The sequence below is a fragment of the Odontesthes bonariensis genome, chromosome 11 (genome assembly GCF_027942865.1).
Source record: "Odontesthes bonariensis isolate fOdoBon6 chromosome 11, fOdoBon6.hap1, whole genome shotgun sequence".
Taxonomy (NCBI): Eukaryota; Metazoa; Chordata; class Actinopteri; order Atheriniformes; family Atherinopsidae; genus Odontesthes; species Odontesthes bonariensis.
Genome location: NC_134516.1, coordinates 24,211,775 through 24,223,149, shown reverse-complemented (window position 1 = coordinate 24,223,149; position 11,375 = coordinate 24,211,775).

Genomic DNA, 11,375 nt, shown 5'->3' with positions numbered 1-11,375 from the left:
TTGTAAACTATAAGTGCTGATTCGTGCTGCTGTTGGTCAGTATAAAAAAATGCAGCTTCATCTATCTGTACTATTGTGATGTTCAGATAACTATAATTAGTGTATTTTCTCTCTAACTGAACAATAAAAATGTTTTTTATTGCTAACTTGTATGAAAATAAAAGAAATCACAAAACATTAAGATGTTTCTGCATCTTTTTTGAGCACTTGTTTCATGTAGAGTGGTAGAGTTACACAATGTGACCGACCACTAGAGGGATATCAGCAGCATACACAATTAGAAATTCTATTTTTACATTAATTCACTGGGATTAAAATATTGTTAGTTGAATATTATTGATTCAGTTTGATGACATGAGTAAAAATGCTAAATTGTCTTGGCATCATAGCATTTTTTTCCTAGACTGCTGGGGGTCCTCCTATGTCACACATTTTCTCACTTTGCTCTCTTTTTTCCCCCCTTTTATTTCCTCATATGACATTATTGTTGTGTAATGGTGAATTCTATGTCTCTAAAAACTGCTTTAGAAACCCCCACAACAGGCTTTCCCATCTGCATTAACCATTTGCCTCACAGAGACACAATAATTGTGTTTAACTATTTGCCTCTTAATTAACACCCAGACACAATAATTGTTTTAACTGTTTGTCTCTCAATCACATCAAGAACACATCCTGCATCATGTTCCCCCGGGGGTGTGGTAAGACACCCAAAGAACAAAGCCCCTTCCTCAGGTATAAATGTTTTAGCTTCCCTTTGTCGTGGGTCTTTCTTCACCATAACCGCTGAGTGGTGTTGGATTGACCTCTCCTACAGAAGAAAAATAAAAACTTGGCCGGCTGGCAGAAAAAAGAGAGGTCTATATTTAATTTCTCATCAGAGGTAATACGAAGGAAAGAAAAACTTCCACAACAGTTGTCATTAAGTTGTGTTTCTCTTTCTCAGCAGGTATCCCTGGCCTGATGTTATGGTGCTTGTTGTCCCCTCTTTCCTGTCCTCTCAACCTTCAACTGGTCGAGGCAGATGGCCGCCCTTCCTGGTTCTGGTTCTGATGGAGGTTTCTCCCTGTTCAAAGGGAGTTGTTTCTCTCCACAGTTGCCTCATGCATGCTCAGGACGGGGGATTGGATCAACAAGACGTTTCGGTGCAATCTTTTGATTTCCTTAGCTAGGAAATAGTTTTTGAATTGGCTCTGTATGTTTGAATTGAACTCATTTTGAATTTAATAAATTGGATTATGATTACAATGAATTTGACTTGGAATTGGAATTTTCTTCTTTTTTTTTCCACTGTCTGCGTATATATCAATGATTGGTGCCAAGGTCTGGCAAGAAACAATTATTCTTATATATGCAATTTAATGTTGCAATTTTTTTTGTGCATAGGTGCAAGTGATGGTGAGTGTGTCCTTCACTTTGACCATCTAACAAGCATTATTGATTCAAATAATGGGGAGAGTTGACCTATCAGATGGCCTGATAAGATACTTGAAGGTCTTGCACAAAACACAGAAGTAGACTTTCTTGTTCCACTTCATGGACATTGCTTTTGTGAATGCATTTTGCACAAAGAACATGGCAGAAGCAGAGGTGAGGTTCATTTGCACCAGAAGGCATTCAGGGAGACCTTAGCCTTGGAGTTGGCAGAGGCAGGGTAGCACCACAGCTGAATCCGGACCATTTCTTGCCAGTCATCACAAACCTGTGCACACATCAGGACGCAGCACAGCTGGATGCTTGAGGTGCAGACACTGCCAGACCAAGACTCCTGTGAAGTGTGCCACATGTGATGTGGCCCTGTTCTTTGTGCCAGGCAGAGACCGCTACAATGATTAGCATGTTGCCAACAGCAAAAAATGTTAATACAAATTGTAAATACTGTTCAGTGTGGTTTGCTATGTCATTATTTATGTATATAAACTAATTGCATTTAGAACAAACTATTTGTTTGGACTTTTATTGCATGCACAAAGCTCTGGTTGTAGACAAAATGTGTTTGTGCTTCCGTTTCTCTTTGTCAGTAATTCTCACAGAGGATCTGGATGTGAGATGAGACAGTCCCAAGTGTAACCTTTCATTAAAGCCCAAGATCATGACTGTATGTTGAAGCGTTCAGGAATGGCAGCCTTTTTTCCCCGAGGCTCTCCAAATGGCACAGCTTTGGCACAGCTTTGGCACGCCTGGTCCTATCCTTAGAAAAACCTGTACAAAATACTCAGTTTTTGTTGAATTAAAGTCAAATTTGAAGAGGGACTAGGTGAATGTTGGTACCGCCACTTTATCAAGACTCTCAAATAGTTTCTCAAAGTCTTTTTTTAAGATTTCAGACTGATTCTCTCTGATGTCCACTGCACCCACGTGCACAGTCAGCTGTTTCACCCCTTGGTGTTTTGCCAGCACCTCAGGTAGTAATCTTGTGATGTCAGAGACAGTGGCACTTGGATAGCTGCATGTAACCATTCTGTTTATGTTTATATTAGATATGGCTCCGTCTCCAAGCACAAGAGTATCTTTGACCTTGACACTCGGCACAGTTTCTCTGTCCATCTGCTGCTTTGTACCGTCTCTCTGTCTGTTACACTCAGTCACATTTGGCTCTGACAGTGGTGAAAATCTGTTTGTTAACTTTATTCCGGGTGATGTTAAATATCCTCCGTTGATTCCAACAGTTTGACGTTTCTTCGGCTTAGCACCAAGTCCATTTTAAGTGCCTTTACAGAGTAGTATCATTTAGCTTTAGGTTGTAAGTAGCAGTTTTTTCACCCTTTCCTTTGGAAGTAAATGTGGACTTCTTACTAGTGATGGGTCATGCGTGCAAGCATCGGCTCAGAGAGCCGGCTCTTTGTAGTGAATCAGAAGAGCTCCCAGTTTTTTTCCATTCGCTGCTCCGGTTTCACTTTCAGTGCTCAGTCCCAGCTCTGGTTACAGAGCTTTGTTATGATTGGCCAGCGGCGACCAGCATGCGGCATTCACATGAGAATTAAGGATGTGTAAACAGAGAGGGGGGCGGGGCAGAATTTTTTTTGTTAATTTGTCCAATAAAAAAGTTTAATTGAGGACATTATTAATGTTATCTTGAGTTTGGTTCTGTTCTTTGGATTTGTTTGATGTTAATTGTTAATTTGTGCTATGAAAAAGTTTAATAGAATTAAACAAATGTAAGAGTGGTTTTGTCACAGAATGAATGCACAGAATAAGGCAATTATGATCTTATCTCTCTTATCTCTCATAAAAACACTGAAAGCAAAAGGGTTTTCAGCACATAAACCATGACTTTTTGCAAAGTTTAGGTAAAATATAGGCTACAAAAGATCCTAAATAAAGAGCCGTCGGGGAGTCGAAAGAGCCGGCTCTTCTTTGGGAGCCGAGTCAAAAGAGCCAAACTTCCCATCACTACTTCTTACCACTGGATTCCATTGGGAGCGTTTCATGAAGTCCAATTTCAGTTTCTAAGGCAAAAATCCTTTCTTGTAGCGCACAAATTTCTTGTTCCGACAGCTTTCAGAGGGCATGTTGAAAGGATTGTAGTCGCTGAATCATCAGATAAATTCTAAAAAGAATAAAATTGATTGAAAAAGTCTGGGTTCACTTAAAAGAAAAATAATAAAATTATATCCCAGACTTGTGGAAAGAAGTAAAATGATTTAAAAGCAAATAAAGCGATAAGCAGCAGGAGGAAGCAGAGACACGTCTGCACTCTTCAGAAGCAGGAAGCAGGATAGTTAAAGCCATGAGTAGAAGTGCCTCCAGTTGGTTCAAAACTTCATCATATTTTGCAGATATTGTTGGGTTTTCAACTCAGACCCTGGTGTTCATGAGGAAGTCACTTTCACCAGTTACAGCCAGATCTCATGAAGCGGTGTATTACACGCCAAGTCATTTACTGTGTTTTTACAAGGCTTTTTTATGCTTTTGCGTATTATTTTCCGCTACATATTTCAAGGAAATGACGTCCTGCCCTCAGCTTTTACTCTAACTCTGACTATTTCACGGTTTGTACGTTCATTTTGATGTTATGTAGTGTGACAGGAGGAGAACCTCCACCGTACTGCACCCTAACCATTTGACGTGTTATGTGAACAGAGGAAAATTACACTCTGAAAGTATAAAATAGGCATAAATGAGACTTTAAAAGCTGTGTGCTATTTATACGCACTTTCATTAAGAGGACCAGTGAAAAGGATTTAGTAGAAAGCTGATAATAAGCTGTTTTATATGCTAAGTCATAGCTTGCTCTGAAGGCCCACAGTCACTGCTGGGATTTGAACCAAGGATCTTGAGTTTCACACAATCCTGCAGTGACTCGGTTGCACTGCTTGAGCTCCTGCTCACACTTTTGACGGAGATGCCGCTCACACGTCAAACAGTTTTCCACCTTCTTTAGTTTTTCCTCAGTCATGGAGCAGCCGCTCTCTGCTGCCACTCTTCTGTCTTTTTCTCCTGTCAGAAAGAAATGTTTCTTCAGCAGCTTTGTCCTCAGAATATCCATCCCATGCTATAAATAGCTGTTCTTTTCATTCTTCTGTCGGTAAGAGTTCTGTCATTTCTCTGATCCATAATCTCGGTCGGCAGCAGAGGCGTTAGAGGGAATCCCCTCGGTTTGTGAAACTGGAAACTTCCACTTGACTGGAGGAACTACGGAGGCCTGGAGATGATCCTGCAGGAGCTGGACATCCTCTGAGTGAGGAGTCCCAGCTGCAGCAGAGACCTGGGATTGTTCTTTTTCCAACAGTGGGTGAGTTCCTCATAACTTTCCTTACTGCCAAAAGTAATGGGACACGTGTAGAAACCCTCGGGCAAATGTTCGTCTGCCATGTCACACCACTGAAGTGGAGGAGATGATTTCTTGGTTTGACTCATTTTGCTTGTTGTTTATGAATACTTCAAATCACTTTTTTTTTTTTTAAGATAGCAAGTAAGCGTTGTTTCTAAGTGCTTGTTAAAATGACTATTTAAGATAGTAATTAAGTGTTTTTTAGGCGATGTGAAAACCGTTTGCTGTGACTTTCAAATCTGCTTCAAAAACTGGACGTGTTTCTTCAGATAAACTCCTGACCAACTGTGAAAAAGCAGTGAAAATGTCTGGCCTGTATAAACTTTGTGATGTCAAACAAGATCAGAGATGACATCGATTGTGATGTCACTACAGTGATGACATCACAACTTTGTGAAGGCTTCTGTTCTGTCTCTTCTGGTCTGTGGTTCCAACCACAGATTCTGGATGGAACTGAAGTCCGGATTCCAGAATGTTGATTTGTGTTCTCTGTTAATCTCTGGACGACTTCAGCTGATTACTTCCTGTCACTGTCACGTTGGAAGCTCCACTTCTGCCAGTTTTTCAGCAGCCAGTATCATGTTTTCCACCAGCAGTGTTTCCCAAGACAGAATAATGTCAGTTTGTTTAAAATGTTGCCAAAATAAACTATTACAATTACAACAAATGTCATCTCAGGGCACTTCAGTAATAAAGTCCAATTCAGGCCAATTGGAGTTCAATTCATTGTAATTATAATCCAATTAATTAAATTCAGAATGAATCCAATTCATTCATACAGAGCAATTCAAAAACTATTTCCTCGCTAAGGAAACCAACAGATGGCACCGAACTTGCACTATTTCTAATTGAGTTCTAGAATGCGCTGCTGAGGGTGGCAGCATGTTGGAGTAGCTCTGTACCTCACATTGAGATTTTTCTTTTTCTCTAAATTTCATTCCTGTTATTTCTTGGAAGAAATTGCATTTTTTGGACAACTGTTCCTTCCTGCCTTGGATGCTGTGCAGCTGGATTAATTTTTCCCAATACTTTTGTATATTTTACTCTTTTGTCATGATGCATCACCATAGCAACAAGGTGGTTTACAACAGGGAGCAGCTGAATAACATTGGAAAAGCAGAAATAATTCGACAACTGAAGCCAGAAATCCCACTGGAATTGAAAAGGAGGCGTCGTGGATGCAGAGCAGGAGCAAAGAGGAGAGAAAGAAAGAAGAAGTTCAAACCATCTCTGCCATCCTGCATCATGGGAAATGTAAGATCGTTAGCTAACAAGTTGGATGAACTTTTAGCCTTGATAAGGACTCAGCAAGAATATCGGGAATGTAGCATTATGTGTTTTAATGAGACATGGCTACAGGATCATATACCCGACTCCAGCGTCTCTCTGCCGGGCTTCCTGACTGTACGAGCAGATCGAGATTTAAAGAGTAGCAGGAAAAGGAAAGGGGGTGGATTGGCAGTGCTTGTCAACAACAGATGGTGTCACCCAGGACATGTTACTGTGAAGAGTCGTCTCTGCAGTCCTGACATTGAACTATTGGCAGTAAGTTTTCGTCCATATTATTTGCCAAGAGAGTTCACCAGTGTTGTTTTGGTGGCTGTTTACATTCCACCCTTAGCTGTTGCCGACACTGCATGTGATGTCATCAGTTCCGTTGTTGCTAAGATACAGACTCAACACCCCAATTCTTTTGTGGCAATATCTGGTGATTTTAATCATGCCTCACTCTCTGCTACACTGCCAACTTTTCAACAGTTTGTCAGCTGCTCTACCAGAGAAAACAAGACATTGGATTTGTTTTACACAAATGTCAAGGATTCATACATTTCCAAATCAAGACCTCCCCTGGGAAAATCAGATCACAACCTTGTTTTTCTCTGTTCAGCATATAAACCCCTTGTCCAGAGACTACCTGTCACAAAAAGGACTGTTAGAAAGTGGTCAGAGGAAGCTGAAGAAGCCTTACAGGGTTGTTTTGATGCAACCGATTGGATTTCTCTTTGTAAGCCACATGGAGAGGACATTAATGCCATGACTGAGTGTGTGACTGACTATATAAACTTCTGTGTGGACAACACCATCCCCACCAGAACAGTGAGATGCTTCCCTAATAACAAACCCTGGATCACCAGTGAGCTAAAGGAACTATTGAACAGGAAAAAAAGAGCCTTTAGGGAGCGAGACAGGGAGTTACTGAGGAGTATACAGAAGCAGCTCAAAGTCAAGATCAGAGAGAGCAAGGAGGTGTATAGAAAGAAACTTGAGAGTAAACTGCAGAGGAACAATATCAGAGATGTGTGGTCAGGAATGAAGAAGATCACAGGCCTCAAGCAGAGGGAGGATCGGATGGATGGAAGTCTGGACAGAGCAAATGAGCTGAACACATTCTTCAACAGGTTCAGTTCAGTAACAAGCTCACCATCCTCCCCTCCTGTTCCCAGCCAAAGAGACATCTCACCCTCCTCTGACCCACAGCTTTCCTGTAACATCTCCACCTCCACCTCAGTCATGGATTCTTCTGCTTCCACTAGTTTGTCTTCAACCCAATCAGGAGATGCTGCTGTCCCCTTTGCCTCCCTCTCCCACTTTTCTGTTTCTAGAAGTCAGGTGAAGAGGCAGTTGGAGAGACTGAACCGGAACAAGGCTGCAGGTCCAGATGGTGTCAGCCCCCGAGTCCTGAAGGCCTGTGCAGAGCAGCTCTGTGGGATTCTGCAACACCTTTTCAACCTTAGCTTGACCCAAGAGAAGGTACCACTGTTGTGGAAGACATCCTGTCTGGTTCCGGTACCAAAGAAAACTCACCCCTCAGACATCAATGATTACAGACCTGTTGCCCTGACATCCCACATCATGAAGGTCCTGGAGAGACTCCTGCTGACTCACCTGTGTAAGCAAACCAGCACATATCAGGACCCCCTGCAGTTTGCTTATCGCCATGGAGTTGGAGTTGAAGACGCTATCATACACCTGCTTCAACAAACCCACTGTCATCTGGACAAAGCAGGCAGCACTGTGAGGATCATGTTCTTTGATTTCTCCAGTGCATTTAACACAATCCAGCCTGATCTGCTTTGTCTGAAACTCCAGAAGACTCAGGTGGAGGCCTCAACAATCACCTGGATTAATGACTACCTGACAAACAGACCACAGTTTGTCAGACTGAAGAATTGTGTGTCTAACCAGGTGATCAGCAGCACAGGAGCACCACAGGGGACTGTACTCTCACCATTCCTTTTCACTCTGTACACTTCAGACTTCCAGTACAAGTCAGACTCCTGTCATCTACAGAAATATTCAGATGACTCTGCAGTTGTCGGGTGTATCAGAGATGGACAAGAAGCTGAGTACAGAGAGCTGGTGGACCGCTTTGTGGCATGGTGTGGGAACAATCATCTCATCTTGAATGTTAACAAAACAAAGGAGATGATTGTAGATTTCAGGAGAAACAGGGTCAGATCAAAGCCTGTTTCCATCATGGGAGAAGAAGTGGAGGTGGTTGAGAAATATAAATACCTTGGTGTTCATGTGGACAACAGACTGGACTGGAGACACAACAGTGAAGCCATCTACAAGAAAGGACAGAGCAGACTGTACTTCTTGAGGAAGCTAAGGTCCTTCAAGGTTTGCAACAAGATGTTGCAGATCTTCTACAAGTCTGTTGTTGAGAGCGTCATTTCCTCTTGCGTCATCTGTTGGGGCAGCAGCATCAGAACCAGGGACCTAAAAAGACTCAACAACCTGATAAGGAAGGCTGGTTCTGTTCTGGGGACGACTGTGGAACCTCTGGAGACAATAATGCAAAGAAGGATTTTGCATAAAATCAAGAGAATTATGGACAACCCTGAACATCCTCTCCATGAGACTGTTATCAGAAAACAGAGTCTCTTCAGTCAAAGGCTTCTTCAGTTTGGATGCAAAACGGACCGCTACAGGAAATCTTTCCTGCCCACAGCCATCAGCATCTATAATAACTCTTTGATTTAATTGAGCTACATCAACATTTAATTTCCCTCTGGGATAAATAAAGTATTTTTGAATTTGAATTGAATTGAATTGAATTGAATTTGAATTGAATTAGATATAACTTTTTAATAGTTCTAAGATCATATCTTTCTGGCTTTATTTGCATTTTACAAAGAGTCCCGAGTAATTATGAAAGTGGGGTTTTAATTAGAAGAAAAAGCCTCAAAATAAAGTGATTTTTAGGAGTATGCAGGGATTCATTTCCATCTAATGAACAGCTCAGTTATATTAAACAGTGGGCCGTGTGAGCAGCAATCAGGGGAGTAAGGAGTTCACAGATCATAGACAGAGGCAACCGTCCAACTATTCAAAGCTTTTAAAATGAGTAATAAAATATGACAGGTAACCAGGGAAGGAAGTTCTTTAATCCTGGAAATATTCTCCAGGTGATAGTCGGCTGACTTCCTAACTGACCTGATCTGGCTGCTGAAGTTCAGCTCTGAGTCCATAATAACAGCCAGATTCCTGCTTGCTTTGTGCTTTTTAACATCACAGCCTGAAGCTGAGCTCAGATTTTTAACAGCTGACAATGACCTCTGTTTTATCTTTGTTTAGCTGCAGGAAGTTCTGGATCATCCGGTTGGTTATTTGTTGGAGGCTCTTTGCTGGGCCAGTTATTCCTCTGTGCCAGCAGCTGAGCACCAGTTCTGCCAAAACTAACAGGAAACATCATCCTGCACCGCTGGATTATCAACAAGTAACACTGACCAAGTCAGGAGATTAAAAAGGATGCAGAGGATAGTCAACCATCTCCTAAACACGGGACTTGTGTTTGACACCAGTCTTTGAACTGCTGTGAGACCGTTGTTTCCTTCATTCGTTTTTCACCTTTTTTCCAAAACTACTTGGTCGAAAGGTGTAAAACATTAAAAGTACTGGGTTAAAGTTAGAAAAGCATCATGTTTAGGAAATAAAATACACTTTTGGGGGAAAAACTTGGCCAACAAGACCAGGAGCTCCTGACCTGTCTCATACATTTCAGTAAGACCTCGGGAAATTGTACCAAAAAGGGCAAAACATGTCTCCTTTAAAGGACCAATAAGAGCTACATCTCAGACTCTACAGGCCTCAGTTAACCTGTTAAATGTGTGAGTGGGTCGGTGTGAAAACTCAACATGTAGGATGTTATTTCCAGCTTCTACGTTTAACTGAAATAGAAAATCTGAGAATTACGACAATTTGGGTAGAGCTATTTTACGACAGTAAATTATTTGGCAGTGACTAAGTGCCTTTAGCACAGACAGGAGGGTGGAGGCCAGAGGAGACAATGAGGCTGATACCAGACCAACCAGATGAGCCTCCAGCGTCCACCTGTCCTGATAGTCCCTCACAAGCAGCTGTCTGTTGTTAGCACGTTAAGCTTTGATTGGTCTGGGCTGGTCTGTGGCATTATTTATAAACCTTCACCCTTGCTGGTTCCTCTCATAGCTTGTTTTCACAATGACAGCTGCTGGGTTCTTCCTGAGGTATAAGCACAAGCTGCCTTTTACAATTTTTGATTGATTGTAGTGATGGCAAAATGAGGCTTTGTGAAGCTTTGAATCATTTTGAACCATTGTGTCACCAAGTCGTTCACTACTCGAAGCTTCATTCAATTCCCTTGGGTGACATCTACTGGCAGTAGCAATTGTTGCACCATATGAAGCCCAGCAAATGTGATGCATCTCTTGTGTATATAATAACACTTATGTGTCTTGTATACATGTGTTTTTAGTACCTCATTAAAGATTTACCCATGAAACAATAATTTAAAAACAATGTGAACATTTTTGGTTTGTCATTCATATTGCCTTTGGGAGTGTGCTTGGGGTACTGAGTTTTTTGGACATTGTGCTTGGTGTAATAAAGAGTTAGTAAAGAGAGTCATGCAAATGCTTGATAATGAAAGGGTTTTAGCAACGTGATTTTTTTTGTCAATTTTTCAGTGATACTCTTACTGCTTGTATTCTCAGAATTGGCACGACAGTCAAGCAACACATTCTGTATCTTTGCTGGTCAAAGGTTAGAATCCGCCTGTCAAGCGGAGGAACAGGGTTCGATTCCTTGACGGAAGGTTGCCATTTTCGCTCAGCAGCTAGGGATTCGCCAAAGTCCGTTTCAAACAACAGCATCAGAAAATCTTTTGAAAACCTGCAAAAATGTACTTTACATGTCAAGAATAGCAGATGAGGCTCCCCTCCTATCCATAATTATGAATATGTTGATGTTGCTATCATTAACGTGCAGTCATACATCTTCACACAAGGATGAAATAAATAAAGGAGGAGCAAGTAATGTTTCCACCCAGTTTCAAACTGAGGACCTTTCCCGTGTTAGGCGAACGTGATAACCACTACACTACGGAAACTGAAGCCATGCCTATTCACTAGTGTTCCGGAAGCCAAAGAATGAGGTAAGTTTTCCCAGATTTTGTTGCTGGCGGAAAGAGATTGTGGAGTCGCAACAAATTGAGTCAGAAGTGGGATTGTAACACACTCCTCTGGTAGAGCATGGATAAATAGAAGCATCGTAAATGAATATGCAAGAGGAAACCAAAAAAGATTCAACTAGCAACACAGAGGTGTAACGTCACATA